Below are 14,365 nucleotides of genomic sequence, written 5' to 3'. Positions count from 1 at the left end.
ACCCTTCTGACTTCCCCAGTTCACGGACCCCCCCTTTCATCCTCATTCTCTCACTGATATTCAGACCCCCATCTGATGGCCATTTCCCCACTGCCCACAGACACGTCAGTGTCTCCTCTATTCTTAAAAACCCTCAGTCTAATCCAATCCACATTTGATAAGTGCCTGCTGTGTTCCAGGCCCCATGCTAAGTGCTAAAAGCAAAGTCAGCCCTTCCCTCATTGGCTCTGTCAGCCCCCATTGGGGGGATGGTTGTCCCATCTCTTTCCTCCCTTTTTGTGGCTAGACTCCTTGATAAGGCTGTCTCTGATGGAAGCCCCCACTTCCCTTCCTGTCCCTCTGCAGTGTAGACACCGACCTCGTGCTTCTTACACCTCCTTTTCTCTCTGAGTCATATCATAGGGGTCTACTTCCTGTTATGCCAACATTACAATTAATCTCCCATCTCCACACATTTGCCCTGGATGGCCCCCATGCCTAGAATGCCCTCCCTCAGAATCTTGGTCTTGTGGCTTCCCTGACTTCCTTAAGATTTGACTCCAATTCCATTTTCTTCAGGACATCTTCCCTCCACCCTACCCTCCCCAGCATCCAGCTTCTCTCCTCTGAGGTCACCTCTCATCTTGTTCAGTCATTTCCAGGAGTGGTTTGTGTGTCTTGTGGTACGTTACCGCTTCCATTAGATTGGGAGCTCCTTGAGGCAGGGCCTGTTTGGGTCTTTCTATCCTCAGCTCTCAGCACAGCATGCAGTCAGTGCTTAATAAATGCCCATTGCTGCTGCTCTTGCTGTGGAGTTTTGTGACAGCTGTCAGTCCTGTTTGGGGGAGGAGGTCTTTGCCAGCAGGAGAGGCCCCTCCTTCAGCAGATGAGGCTGCACTGAGGGGTGAACCTTCAGGCACCAGAGAAATGAGCCTTTTGTGCCCCTGGTTGTGCAGCCTGTAGATACGGTGGGGTGGCCTTCAGCAGGCCTTTCTGCTCTGTCCATCCTGGAGAATGGTCAGAACATTTCCATAGAGCAGTCAGCGCATCAGGAAGTAAGACTGGGTAGGGAGGAGGAATCACAGACTCTCTGAGGCCATGTCCTGACTGAGGACACCTCCTGGAGCCCGCCACATGCCTGGTCATCCTGCCTTGGCTCAAGCCCTGGTAGGAGGATCTCAGGGCCCTCAGGGGCAGTCCAGCCCACCTTGGGACAGATCCAGAGGGTGGTTCCCAGCGTCCAGCCCAAGCAACTCTCACACACTCCACCTGGTTCTGGCCTTGGAGCCCAACAGACCAAGTGAAATCCCTGCTCCTCCACTTGCCAGGCCTTCACTAAGCTTCCAGTCACAGAATCTCAGCATGGGAAGCAGCCTCTGAGACCATCTGGTCTGAAACTGCTTGTGCTGCTGGGACCCATGTAGATAAGCAGGCCCTCCTATGGTCATGGTCCTACCTGCACCTGAGCAAGACTTCCTGGGTTTGACCTGAGAAGTCTCCGAAGAGGGAGGCCACAGCCTCCTACCAGACAGGGCAGCTCTGACTTGGGCCAGTGCCCGCTCCATTCTCCCCCAACTGCCCTGCTTATGGTGTGATCAGAAGGCCCACAGGTGCCCCTGGAGCTCCCTTCTGCTGCTGGCAGAGACCTCCTTACCCAAACAGGTAACAGGAACAGTAACATGGAAATGACCCAAGAGTTCCCAATCACCTGCATTCCAGGAGAGTTCTCTTGGTAACAAAGCTAACAGTGCAGTGACTACACTGAAAGAGAGAGCCCCCCCATCCCTGCTGCTGCAGGAGGCCTCCCCGCAGCCCCTCTGGTCCTGGAGCCTTCTCTGTCAGGCTGCCATGTGGGCAGATGGCGTTGGCATGTGCCCTTCCTTGTGAGACTGCCCTTCTTGAGTGCCCCCACTGGATTTAGCCTTTTTTTATATCCCCAGTGTTTAGTATGGTGTCTGGAACACAGGTATGAAATAATAACAGTAATGGCTAGCCTTCCAATGGGGCAGCTAGGGGGTGCAGTGGGCAGAGTGCTGGGCCTAGAGACTGGAAGCTCTGAGATCAGATTCATCCTCAGGCACTTCCTAGCTGGGTGACCCTGGGCAAGTCACTTCACCAGGCTTGCCTCAGTTTCATCATTTGTAAAATCTGGAGAAAGAAATGTGAACCACTACAGTACCAAAGGGGCATCACCAAGAGGCAGACACAACCACAGCCTTTCTGTGGTGCCTTAAGGTTTACAAAGCACTTTACAAATATTATCACTGGATTGGCACAGCAACCCTGGGAGGTAGGTGCTATTAACACCCCCATTTTATAGATAAGGAAACAGGCAAACAGAGAGGTGAAGTGATTTATTTGCCTGGGGTCACAGGGCTGGGAAGTGTCTGAAGCTGAGTTTGGACTCAGGTCATCCTGACCGTCCCCTGGACTACAATGCCCCTTGTGGACTTGCCTGCTGTTCCCTGACCAGAGTGCATCTGGAGTGGCGCATTTGGTCCTGGGTGCCGCTTTTTAGGGAAGCTGGTGTGGAGTAGGTGTGCCCAGAGAGGGTGACCTTTGTGGTGAGGCTGTCTTACCTCCTGCCTCCTCCCTGGGGGCCGGGGAAGCCCTGTCCTCTCTTGGACTTCTGTTTTTTCATCATTCAAATGAATCAGACTCAGTGGTGCCCAAGGTCCCTCCTAGCACTAGCACTGGGATTCCTGAGGATGAGACAAAGCCATGTTTAACTTGGACCAGAGAAAGGGGTGGGGGAGAGGAGAACAGTCTGTGGGCATTGGGAGGCAGGTCAGGTGGAGGACGAGGCTTTGAGGACAGTCTGGGTAATGGAGGCGGGACTGTACAGCCAGGTTCTAACTCTCCCCAACATTCCAGGCTACCTTGGGAGGTAGTGAGCTTCCTGTCCTTCTGGGGTGTGTAGGTTTCTTCCCCAATAGCTGGCATGGAAGGTTGAGAACTGGCTGAGGGCAGATCCTTGATTCTTGTACCCACAGCCTTTGGACCTGCATGAAAGTCTCATTCCCATGAGGACAAATACACATTCATGCTTAAAACAGAAGAGTGCTTTAAATCACTGTGGACTAGGCCAAGAGATGTTTACTAGAGATCCCTTCCCTTCCCTTCTTGGAAGGGAATTATTCATGGGCTGTTGAGCACGCTGGGAGGGGAGCATCCCAGACAGAATTTAATGAGGCCTCTTTCCATCCAGTACATTTCCACCCTTTCCGAAAAGGGCTCATTCACATTCCAGATGCAGCCAGAAAGCTCAGCTCCAGCTCAACGCAGCTCCGGGGGGAATCATGCTCAGTTATCCATATGTATACTTTCTTCTGGTGGATCACCCAGAACTGGATATGCACTCAGGAGCATCCTGAGACGAGTGGTCAGTCTCCAGAGGCGGCCTTCTCGTCATCAGATGCTTCAGTGCTGGAGGTTTTCCCTGTAGCCCATGGAGAGGACCCCCAGGACAGGTGGGCCTCAGAAGAGGAAGGGGCCAGGCCCAGAGCCTGTGGCTGGCCTGCCCACCTGCCCCACAAATCCTGCCTCCATCTCTTACCAGACTTTGGGCGAGTCACACTTGGATTGAGAGTGTAGGATTATAGATTTAGAGCTGGCAGGAACTTCAAAGCTGGGTCTAACCCCCTATTCCATAGGTGAGGTGTGACAAGACTTGCCCAGGGTCATATAGCTTGTGTGAGGGGGCGAGATTTGAACTCAGGTCTCTCATTTAACAACTGAGCCCACTGGCAGGGAGTCAGTCATGTGTACCCGGCTCTGATTGATAGCAGAGCAGAGACTGGAGAGAGGGTCCCCCAGACTCCTCTAAAACCCAAGGAGCTGTCAACAAAGGAACAGACTGGACAAGTGTATGAGCTTATAGGAGAAAGCCTGAAAACAGTTATTGCCTAGGATAAAATGTAATTGGGCTGATTAAGAGATTGGCCAGATCTCTGTGTAATTAAGAATGTAGACCTTCATCACTGTGTACTGAGCAGAGCTGGCCAGCTGGGCCCGCCAGAGGTTACCTCCCCTGAGCTCCCTCCCTCGCTGCCTCCCCAGGCCAGGGAGGGCCTGACAGTGCTGGAATGTGGGCACACGGCGAGGGCTCTGTCTGTCTGGCTTGGAGAGGGATCGAGGGTGGGAGCTGTGATGGTGGAAGGAGGAAGGAGAGGGAACACATTTATTAATCACCTGCTGTATGCCAAACACTGTGCTGTGTTTTACAAATATTATCTCATTTGGTCCTTAAAGGCATTAAAATGTGGGCCACTTAGCTTTCTAAGGAGGGTTATTGACCACAGACTAGATGTGTGTGTGTATTTGTGAGTGTGTATATGTGTGTGAAAATGTGTGTGTGTATTTGTGAGTGTGTGTATGTGTATGTATGTGTGTGTGAAAATGTGTGTGTGTATTTGTGAGTGTGTGTATGTATGTGTGTGTGAAAAGTATGTGTGTATTTGTGAGTGTGTATGTGTATGTATGTGTGTGAAAATGTGTGTGTATTTGTGAATGTGTGTATGTGTATATATGTATGCATGTGTATATGTATGCATGTGTATTTGTGAGTGTGTGTATGTGTTTGCATGTGTATATGTATGCATGTGTATTTGTGAGTGTGTGTATGTGTTTGCATGTGTATATGTATGCATGTGTATTTGTGAGTGTGTGTATGTGTTTGCATGTGTATATGTATGCATGTGTATTTGTGAGTGTGTGTGTATGTGTGTTGCCTTGATCTGGGCTGCTTCTGGGAAATTATTTGGGGCCCACAGGACCCTGGGCACATCAGGGCAATGGGCAGAGGCAGGGATAGAATGGGCCAGATAGGGGGTGATGGCAGAGCACATTCCCTGGGGTCCTCTGAGTCAGAACTGCTGAGCTCAGCAGCTGGGTCCACACCTCCTTTGCTCTTCCTCTGTCCAATAATACCTGGATCGCTCTGCTTTGTGTGCAGTAAAGCCATGCGATTGTGGGCTCCGAGTTGGCAGGGACCTCAGAGGGCATCTCGTGTCATCTCTGCCCCTATATGATATCCTTGGTGGGTGGGCTTCTGGCCTCTGCCTGAAGCTAGCCCCCGGATGGTTCTGATGTTTGTGATTTGTCCTTGCCGGTTCACCCTTTCCACTGGCCCCCACCTGTGGTTTTCCTTCCTTGTCTAGCTGTGAGAAGATGGCAGTTTGTCCAGTGCCTTCTGCCCCCAACCCTTCCACCATGTTTATCTGCTTTTTTCACATGCCCCAGTGGTGCCCCATGGGGAATTCCTCTCCCTTCTTCTTCCTCCAGTTCCCTAATAAAATCCTTTTTCTCTCCTCTTCTTTGTCTCTTAAAACCAATGGGACGGAGCAGAGCAAAGCCTGCCACCCCCAAGCCCCAAGCCCTGTGTTTAGTCCTGGAATGAGATCCTTGTAGACCCAGGGCCTCTGAAAGGACTCTGGCCTCTGCTTCTCCCCTGTCAGAAGGCAGGCCCTTAATTGTCATTCCCACCTCTCCAATTTTAAAGGAGTCTTTCCTCAGAGTGGGCTTGGCTGTTGTTCAGTTGTGTCCAGTTCTTTGGGACTCCATGGATTGTCTCAGCAAAGATACAGGAGAGGTTTGGCATTTCCTTCTCCAGTTCCTTTTACAGCTGAGGAAACTGAGGCAAGCAGGGTAAAGGCTGGATTTGAACTTGAGTCTTCCTGACTCCAGGCATGGTGCTCTGTCTGCTGAGACCCCTAGGTGCCGTTTATCAACTTCTCACTTCCCCCACCCCACCCTTTCTGCCCTATCCAGATCTGACCTCAGACACCAGCTGGGTAACTCTCGGCAAGTCCTCCGTTTGCCTCAGTTTCCTCAGCTGTAAAATGGGGATAATAACAGCGTGTACCTCACAAAGCCATTGTGACTCTCAAAGGAGATATTTGGGTCCAGCACATAGTAGGTGCTTTTCCCTCTTCCATATCATCCCTTCTTGTTGGCAGCAGATCAGAAGTCCTTGGAATCCTAAGACCTGGCCTTGAATCCTACCTCAGACATTCCTTGTTGCGTGGGACCCTGACCAAGTCACTTTACTGCCAGGAGCCTGTTTCCTCGTTTCTGACGTGGGAGTAAAGGTTGTGCATCCACCTCCCAGAAGTGTTTGAGAAATCACTTTGCAAACCTCAAAGCCCTTCTGAGAGGAATCAGAGTTCTTGATCTCCCCCAGCCCCCATCGTTGGACCAACCCTCCCCCTGCGTGTTTGAGACGCTGACATCCCCTGTGTGATCTTAACTGCCGTCTGCCTCGGTTTGCTCAATTTTAAAATGGAGATTGAGGATAACAGCCCCTGCTTTGCAGGGTTGTGGTGAGAATCAAATGAGAGATTTGTAAAGCACTTTGCACAGGGCCTGAAACCCAGTAGGTGTTTAAGCAACACGTGTTCCCTTTCCTCTCCTTCCTCCCCAGTTCTGGTCCCCTGGAAGTTCATTGCCTTACCGTCGGGGATCTGGGCCTGAAGTCGAGCCCCTTTCTGCCCCTCCTCCTTCCCCACTCTGGGGCCCGCCAGCTTTCTGTCCTAGACCTTGACTCCTGGGAGCCCTCCCTCCAGCAGGACAGGGAAGGGAGGCAGAAAGGCCAGGGAGTAAAAATAGCTGCGATGTCATCGTTATAATGATGATGAGCAGAGGGGTTTACCGCCTAAAGCCTTTTTTTTATCTTATAAAATGAATTTGTATTGATGTCTCCAGTTTGTACGTTGACTCCATTTCTTTTTCCTCAAGGACAGCCAACTTTTTAACATAGGATAACAAGGCAGAGGAACCAGCTCAGGGCTTAAGCAAGGCAAACCAAATTCTAGGAGAAGGCTGCATGCAGTATTCTGCACCCCCAGCCCCCACCTCTGCAGAGAAGCTCTACTTGGGGGCCAAGCCAGGCATTCCAGTTTCTTGGTGTTGAGTTGAGATTGTTTGTCCTTGGCCTTTCCATGATGTGGTCTGTGGCCTGAGGGACCTACCCACACTCTACTGACCTCTCCCCTGGGCCCTGGTTCATCTGCCATGAAATAGAGAAAAGCAGTAGCTGGACCCATCCTCCTGTGGTTTACACCTAAAAGCCATCTGTTGGAAGGTAGTAACAATACTAACAGATGAACAGTGCGTTTATTAAGCACTGACTGCATGCAGAGGACTGTGCTATACTCTGGGGATGTAAATACAAGTCGGTGGGTCCATGCCCTCCCGAGCTCATACTCTGGTGGGGAGACAGCACAGCACTGGCAAGTCCCATGGAGAGGTCATAGGGGGCAGCAGAAAGCAGATGCTCAGGCCTCTCCTTCAGGGTCCCTTCCACTGATGAGACCATCCCAGTTTCCGGTGCTAACCCTTCTGACAGGGCTGGGGGCTTTGATGGCCAGAGCTCTCTGTTCTGGGCTTCAGTAGTGGGGGCCTCAGCTGCTGCAAGAGCAAGTCCAGGCTGCCTTTCCACAGAGGGTCTCTCATGCCTCCCACCATGACAGCTGTGAAGGCCGGGCTGAAAGAAGGCCTTGGGGACACTGTCAGTCCACTCTCCATCAGGCTATGAGAGGAGATGGCAGTCAAGGTGGTGGCCAAGGTGGTTGGACCTACCTGGCAGCAGTCTGGCTTGCCCACTCTGGGAGTGGCACTTGGTTGGCAGTCAGTAGGGATGGGTGGGCCCTTTTCCTAAGGGATGACCAGGGGCCTGCTCCTCAAAAACTCGTCTTTGCATCTCCATTTTACTGATGAGGTAACTGAGTCCTGGAGATGAGAGTGGCCCATCCACTGTCCTAGAGCAAGATTCAAACCACTTCCCATTTCCTCTGTCTCACTGGCTCAGCCTGCCTCATCCCTACCTTCTCTGCTCCTGTGTCCCCAGGCTGTCCAGTTTCCTAAGGGTCCTTGTCCACCCTGCACAGAATGAGTCCCCCATGTTGCCTCTGCCCCCAGTCCTGACCCTCTCCAGTTCCTGCCTTCCCAGGTGACAATGGCAGGGCCTGCAGAGCGTCTGGTCAGAGCTGATTGGACAATAGAGAGGGTCAAACTCATGACCTTGGTTTCATTAGCCAGACGCTTCAGCCCCAAGAGATCGCTGGGCCCTGTGCTCTGGGGTTCCTCTTCAGCTGTTACTGTTGCTTTTCTCTCTTAGAGGTGAATGTGTGTGTGTGGGGGGGTGGGGGTGGATTTCTTGTGCCCCTGCCCCATGCTGCCTGTGTCCCTTGGCCTCTTCCTCAGAGGCGGATGCTGGGAGCTAGGCCACCATCCTTGTTGGCAGCCCTTCTAACACAATGTCATTTTTAATGATGGTGGTCATTTAATGCAACTCCTGGTTGGATTGCTTGTGTGTGCACCGTGTATGCATGCACATATGCACACACACACGCACACCAATTCTTGTACTTTTCAGTGATAACTCTCCACAGTTAGCTAGTCCAGCCCTCAGGTCACACACCTGTAGTCTATCACTGGGCCTTTTAGCAGCCAGCACTTATTAAGCACCTGCTGAATGCCAGGCCCAGCTAGGAGTGAGATACACAAAGACAATGAAGGAGGAGTTGTTGAAGGAGGAGAAGCAAATAATCACCATCAAAGGTCCCATTTCTGGAGTGCCTCAGGATTTCCCAGAGGGTTTTCCTCACCCACTCTGTGGGATCTGGAGTGTGAGGTGAATGTGCTTATTTTGTAGGTGGAAAATTGGAGCTAACAGGGTGTAGGGACTTTTCCAGGACCCCACAGACAGTCCCTTCTGTAGCCTGGCATCCCTGCCACACCCCAACGCAGCATTGAAGGACTCTGGAAGACATTGGAGCATTTATATCCCCCCTTTTTTAAAGGTATGGCTTTGACTTCTGCCGTACAGCAAACTGTAATACAAAGACACCTTTTTACCAATCTCCTTGTTTGAAGGGCAGCGTGGTATAGTGGATAGGAATTGCTAGGCGGCCCCATAGTGGATACAGCGCCAGGCCTAGAGTCAGAAAGACCTGAGTTCAAATCCAGCCTTGGACACTTATTAGCTGTGTGACCCTGGGGAAGTCACTTAAACCTGTTCATCTCTTGTTTCCTCATCTGTAAAATGAGCCAGAGAAGGAAATGGCAAACACTCTGGTATCTTTACCAAGAAAATCCCAAATGGGGTCACAAAGGGTTGGACATGACTGAAAAACCACAACATGGCATAGTGGATACAGAAAGCTGGCATCTTAATCTCAAAAACCCAGGTTCCAGTTTCATTTCTGACGCTGGCCTGTGACCCTGGGCAAGCCCCTGAGACTCTGGCTTGGTTGAGTCAGCTCCTATCACAAGTTCAGTAAAAAATATAAAAATCTACAGAGTCCTAGGTCACCAAAACACAGGCTTTCTCGCTAAAAATCCAGGTGGCGCAGTAGGTAATGCAGGGGACTTGAAGTCAGGAAGAGCTGGGTGCAAATTCTTCCTTGGACACTTCCTAGTTTGGGCTCCTGGGTGCATCAGTCACTGTCTCTCAGCCTCCATTTCCTCATGACATGCAGATAGTAGCAGCATCTGCGTCCCAGGGAAACCATGAGCATTAATGAGATGCTGTTTGTGAACCTAAAAGCGCAACCTCCACACACACTATCACTATTGGAAAATACTATGGAGGGAAAGAGAGAAGAGAGAGACACAGAGAAAGACAGAGCAAGTGCTGAGTAGAATTGTTAGATGCGCTGCGCCTGCTGTCCCCAGTTTCTGCCTCATCTGCTCTGGTCTCCTCAGTTGCCAGGATGGATCTGCCGTGATGACTTAATCCTGAGTTTAAGGAATTTAGCCGTTGCATCCTTCACTTCTGTCCTATCCCTTCTAGAGGAGGGTGGTGGTGGTCACTTTGTCTCCTGTGGCCTTGTGTTATACCGTAGAAAGTACACCAGCCTTGGGTAGGGTCAGAGGACATGGGTGGGCCTCCTGGTCTTCCCTTCTCCCTGTATGCTCTCAGACAGGCCAGGTGCTACCCCTTAGCCTTTGCCTCAATGACCTCTCCACCCTTGTGTCCAGGGACTGCCCTCCTTGCCACTTGTCTTTAGCCATCCCAAGGTGGGGCCTTTGGCCACCTCCTGTTCAGACATCACAAAATAAACTCTGACTCCCAGTAGCTTCTTGGGGCATTTTTTCCACATCTTGCTCCCCTCACCTAAAAGCATGTTAATGAGGCAGAGCCCCCGCTGGCTTTCTGAGACCCAGGGAGCAGAGAACATCAGATCCTTGGACAAATTGAGTGGGACTGGGTGCCACCTCCCCAGACTGTGTCCTGGAGCTGTGGGCCAGCTGAGCATGGCAGGGTTCGATGGTGTATTTTGAGTTTACAAGGGCACACAGGATAAAAATGATACTGGGGGAGAAAACAATAGAGTTTGAGCCAAAGCAAATGAGAAATGAGTGGTTTGCATATTTCTGTGAAATCTGGGATTTGTTGTCAGAGAGCCGACAGCCTTAAATCTGTAGTTTTAATAACCAGTGCCCTTGAAAGTGGATTTTCCTGGATGTGCGTACGCTGATAAATTGGCTCATCATCTTCTTGCTAATATCCATCCATCCTTTTCTTCCTCTGCCAGCCTCCCAAAACAGACTTTCAACTGGGAACGACTTTTTGCCTTTTGAATTAGAACTAATTTAACCCTTGCAAATTCCCATAATTGGGAGAGGAAGGCCTGCCACCTTTTTCTGACACGCCATGCTAAACCCCCTTCATGATGCCCCCACGGCACTTTGATGTTTTATCAGAGACACACTCATTTATTGAGTCTTCCCCTTCTCAGGGGAGAATGGCCCATCCTGGGACCTTTCCATGGTGTGCTCTGACTACACACTTTACTTCCCAAGGCCCAGGCAGTCAACAAGTATTTATTAAGCACCTACTGTGTGCCAGTCACTGTGCTAAGGGCTGAAAATACCAGAAATACAGTCCCTGACCTCCAAGAACTTCTATTCTAATGGGGGAAGATGAAGCTGAAAAGAAGCCCCTCCATGCAGGGAGGGTCAGGAGTGGGAGAAAGGGCTACAGGGCAGAGTGAACTCCCAGGAGGAGGAGGCAGCTGCCATGGCAAGATAGAGACAGTCCTGAGACTTGGGCACAGAGCCCAGAGACGCAGTGAGCAGATTGGCATTGGGTGGGAGCTGAATTTCTAAGATGGACCTAGCAGCCCAATGTGAGCAGTTTGAGCTGGGCAGCAGTGCTGACCCACAGTGTTGTTCATTGTTGTCTGTTACAGACGATGACAGACAAGGGTCTTTCAGTCCAGGCCCCCCACCTCTTGGGGTTGCTTGTGGGATGTGGGCCTGGCCCATTCCACTGGAGCACTGTTATGATGACGTCATGCTCAGTGGTCCATTCTGGCTAATTAGATAGCAGGGTTTAGGTGTCACTACTATATAATAGCCTAAGGATTCCCTTACCTCGTGCAAGTTGGGAATGATTGTTTCAGCTCGTTAGTCGTAATCCCTGTTAAATTCTCTAGGACTTGGGTTTGAGGAAGTGGAGTCACACCCTGTCAGAGCTATCCCAGACTCCTTAGAGCCTTGTCCAGGTCAGGGCCCAAACTTCTACTACCCACCAGGCCTCCACCTAAAATATTAGAGTAAAAAATCTGAACAATAATGGCCCATCATATTTAGCCCAGCACACTTTGAACTGGTCTAACAAGGACAATTGTGAATTTCAACCAGTAGAGTGTTATGTGTATTTTCTAATCATTTTTTTATGTGAGATTCGTCTTATGTGACTTCCTATTAGGATAACTGCTGTTCAGTCATTTCATTCTTGTACAAATCTTTGTGATTCCATTGGGGATTTTCTTGGCAAAGATACTGGTTGGCCATTTCCCTCTCCAGCTCATTTTACAGATGAGAAAACTGAAGCAAATAGGGTGAAATGACTTACCCAGGGTCACACAGCGAGTAAGTGTCTGGGGCTATATTCGAGTTAGTGATGAAGCTGCAGCTCCACTGAGCTGCTTTCTATTTTAGTCAGAACTCCCTTTTATCTCTGTTTTTCGATCTAAAGGGACAGGCAGAGTCACCCTGTATATATGTCCCTTTTCACTGGTATTACCTTTAATGAAACATGGGTCTTTCCAGATTATAAGGATTGCAAGTGTAAAAACTGCTTGTCATAGAATGAATGATTTTCTGTGTCAGGTTGTTTGGAAATGCATGTGACTAAATCGATGTTACCTGTAAGTTAATAACTAAATGTGTTTCATATTTTAAATTCAGGCTTATATGTTGCTACAGTAACACTGTTGGAAAGTTCAGCCATGAACGTATTGTCTAAGAACTGCTTAGGTTCTTTAGGTATATTCAGTTTCAGCAGGATTTTAGTAATAGTTGCGAAGATCTCTCAGGTTGTTTTATCAGATACATTTCTTGAACCTTTGCCATCTGGGCTCTGCTGGTGCTCTAATGCTTAAGCCTGAGAAATAGACAGAGGCAGGAACCTCCCCAGCCTCCAGAGTGTGGCAAGCGAACTTGACAGCTAGCTAGAATGGAAAATTACCAGTGCAGCTTACAGAAAAAAAAAGAATAAGTTTCACCTAAATTTACTTAGTTGTGTTAAAATCACACCCTAACTTTGTAGCCAAGGCTTCATGACGCCGTGGGGGCATCATGAAGGGGGTTTAGCATGGCGTGTCAGAAAAAGGTGGCAGGCCTTCCTCTCCCAATTATGGGAATTTGCAAGGGTTAAATTAGTTCTAATTCAAAAGGCAAAAAGTCGTTCCCAAGGTACAATCTTCTGAGGTTTGGAGTTGACTGTGCCTTGTAGCAAGCACATACTAACTAGAGTTAGCCTTTCACTTGATCACCAAAGGGGAGAGATGTAACCCTTTAGCCCTCCTCCAGTGGTTTACTGCTCTGCTTGATGTGGGATATGTGGGTGTTCAGGAGAACTAGAACCTATGGTGTGAGGGCTGCTCATCCACCTTTGGGGTCCATCTGACATTCATCTCTCCTCTGTGGCTCCAAGAAGTTGTAGCAAGTGCAGCAGCCACACTGTAGTAAACCATTTTAGCAGATGGTCTAAACCAGGTTGAAGGTAATGGACAGGCCAGGAGCCCATCAGTGAACTAGGGAGTGTCTACCCCAAGCATTCAAAGACTTTCTCCTCTGGAATGAGTGGATTCAAACAATTTATTCCAACTGCCATGAAGGTGGCTGAAGCAGGTGCTGTGGAGCACTAGCTTGATCAGACATTAAAGATAACGTCATCCACTGCATCCTGAGCCATCACCTGTCATCTTGACTTTTGTCCTGCCACAAGACTCAATGACTCAAGAAGAGAGAGCAAGGCTATTGACTGCGCAATTCTGCCTTACTTAAATCCAGTTCAGGAACAAGTCAAGACATCACCTGTGATGTCTTTGGTCCTATTTGAAAATGAAGGACAAACAACAGCCTTGTTCTGTAGGGGCTTTCCCCCTTGTCTCGTGAAACTCCAGAACAGGGGTGGGAAGCCTGCAGCCTCGAGGCCACATGTGACCCTCTAGGTCCTCAAGTGTGGCCCAGGACAGAGACATGGCACCAGGTTAAGCTGACTGGGGCTTAATGACAGCAGGCAGATGTCCCAGGAGCTAAGGACAGAAATCATAACAACTTTTCCTTTCAACCACATCTCAAGGGAAAACTGCATTCCTGAACTTAACTCAAGAGTGGAGACATGGCTAAAGAAAATGGGATATGATATAGAACAGGATCAATTACATAACAGAATCATTTTTTTTCATCTTGCTGTACTTGATTTTTTAATTATATTTTATTTTTCCTCAATTTACATGTTGAAAGGAAGAGAAAGAAGGAGAAAAAGAAGTGTGTGTGTGAGTGTGTAGAGAGAGGCAGAGAGAGAGAGGAGAGAGACTTGTTCTCCATAAGCCAGGGGTGGCACCTCTAGGCTACTGAGTCAAAGATATCCTTGGAGCCTAACCCTAGGGTCAGAATCCAATCCTGCTTAGTCCAGTCCCCATGATTCATAGTTGCAGAAACTGAGGCCCAGAGAGGGCAAAAGATTTGCCTACGGTCACCTAGGCAATAAGTAGCTGGAATTCAAACCCAGGGCATCAGACTTTAAACCCAGTGTTCTTAGCATAGAACTGTGCTATTTCTTTAAGGAAACACCAGTACACAATGAAAAGGTGTCATTGTCTTTCAAGGGAGGATCCATGCTCCTCAAGAGAACAACATGTTATATGAGGAAAACTATCAGCCTTATTGATCATATCAACAACAAAACTAACAGAAACCATATGATTATCTCAATAGATGCAGAAAAAGCTTTTGACAAAATACAACACCCATTCCTATTGAAAACACTAGAGAGCATAGGAATAAATGGAGCCTTCCTTAAAATAAGTAGTATCTACCTAAAACCATCAGCAAACATTAAAGGTAATGGGGATAAGCTAGATGCATT

At 49.2% G+C, this 14,365-nt stretch overlaps 1 protein-coding gene across 5 annotated transcripts in view; it reads left to right on the top strand.

The window, feature by feature from the left end:
• COMT (catechol-O-methyltransferase) overlaps positions 1-14,365 on the top strand; it is a 56,401-nt gene that overhangs the window by 16,886 nt on the left and 25,150 nt on the right. The window contains exon 2 of one of the 5 annotated variants that reach the window (XM_072599788.1): positions 8,633-8,780. The exons of the other annotated variants lie outside the window; for them this stretch is intronic. The gene's annotated coding sequence lies outside the window, so the exon portion shown is untranslated. The remainder of the gene's footprint in view (positions 1-8,632; positions 8,781-14,365) is intronic. 5 annotated transcript variants of the gene reach the window in all.

The sequence above is a fragment of the Notamacropus eugenii genome, chromosome 4 (genome assembly GCF_028372415.1).
Source record: "Notamacropus eugenii isolate mMacEug1 chromosome 4, mMacEug1.pri_v2, whole genome shotgun sequence".
NCBI classification, from domain to species: domain Eukaryota; kingdom Metazoa; phylum Chordata; class Mammalia; order Diprotodontia; family Macropodidae; genus Notamacropus; species Notamacropus eugenii.
This window is presented reverse-complemented; position numbering and strand designations above follow the sequence as displayed.